Raw genomic sequence first — 1,036 nt, 5'->3', positions numbered from 1 at the left:
TTTTTATCCAGCAAAGTTATTACATATGTAAATTTCAAAACGGTCAAAATGACCGTCATGGCAGTTCTAGTGTTAATGCCCTTTGAGGACCAAGTTCCAAAGGTTGAATCTGAAAGAGAAGGTGGGAAGTTATAATCATTCTTTATGGGGGAATGTATGGATGTTGTCTGCAACTAAAAATGTCGTCTAAATTGATACCAAATTCAAATTGAGTGATAGACCACTGGGTTAGCACAAAATTGGCTTTGAGGGGGTGGAGATGGGGCACATAGAATGGAGCCTAAATCAAGTGAGCTAGAGGCGCGCTCCATTTGCATCCAGACCTCATGCCCGCTGGGACAACCTCCTCCGATCCAGTGTAATAATGTCTTTATATCGCATGCCCAATAATAGTAAATAAAATTATGGATCGTGTTCTTTTGATCCTGACCCCAGTCTTCATGACCATAGGTGAGGGTAGGAACGAAACTTGATCGGTAGATCGAGAGTGTTGCTTTCCGGCACAGCTCTCTTTGTGCAGCAAAGCAAATGCATACCGCTCCCGCTGTTCCGATTCTCTGGCCATTCTTCCGCTCCATTGTCCCTTCACATGCAAAGACCACTAGGTACTTGAACTTCTTCAGTTGGGTTAAGGACTGATTCCCCAGCTGGAGTAGGCACCCCATTAACATCCTGCTGAGAACAATGGCCTCAGACTTTGAAGTGCTCATTCTCATCCCAGCCGCTTCATTCTTGACTACAAACTGATCCAGAGTCCTGAATGTCTAGGACCTCCATGGCAAGCCCAGTCACCAGGCGCTTGCTGACAAGCCCTCCATCTAGACTTGGCTCCAGATTGGGGCCCCAGGGTTCTTCCGGAATAGGGAAATCTTATTTGTTAAGGTTTGTGAACTATTCTTAGTCTGGCCCCTTGCCTGAGACCACTTACTGTGTTCACAAGCAGTAGATAACTTCTGTCTGCTGTTTGGTGTTTTCATTGTGGGTTCATCAGAACCAAAAACAGCTGCATGTGACTGAAAAGAAAGTGGGGGACCGT

The 1,036-nt window shown here is 45.7% G+C and overlaps 1 long non-coding RNA gene across 1 annotated transcript in view; it reads right to left on the bottom strand.

Annotated features, from left to right (window-relative positions):
- The window catches only part of LOC117951410, a 19,389-nt gene extending 18,682 nt beyond the window's left edge, over nt 1–707 (bottom strand). Inside the window, exon 1 of the long non-coding RNA XR_004658175.1 lies at nt 697–707. This is a non-coding gene — a long non-coding RNA (uncharacterized LOC117951410). The remainder of the gene's footprint in view (nt 1–696) is intronic.
- Between the last annotated feature and the right edge of the window lie 329 nt (nt 708–1,036).

The sequence above is a fragment of the Etheostoma cragini genome, chromosome 10 (genome assembly GCF_013103735.1).
Source record: "Etheostoma cragini isolate CJK2018 chromosome 10, CSU_Ecrag_1.0, whole genome shotgun sequence".
NCBI classification, from domain to species: Eukaryota; Metazoa; Chordata; class Actinopteri; order Perciformes; family Percidae; genus Etheostoma; species Etheostoma cragini.
The sequence above is the reverse complement of the archived record's forward strand: the minus strand, read 5'-3'. Positions and strand labels throughout refer to the sequence as shown.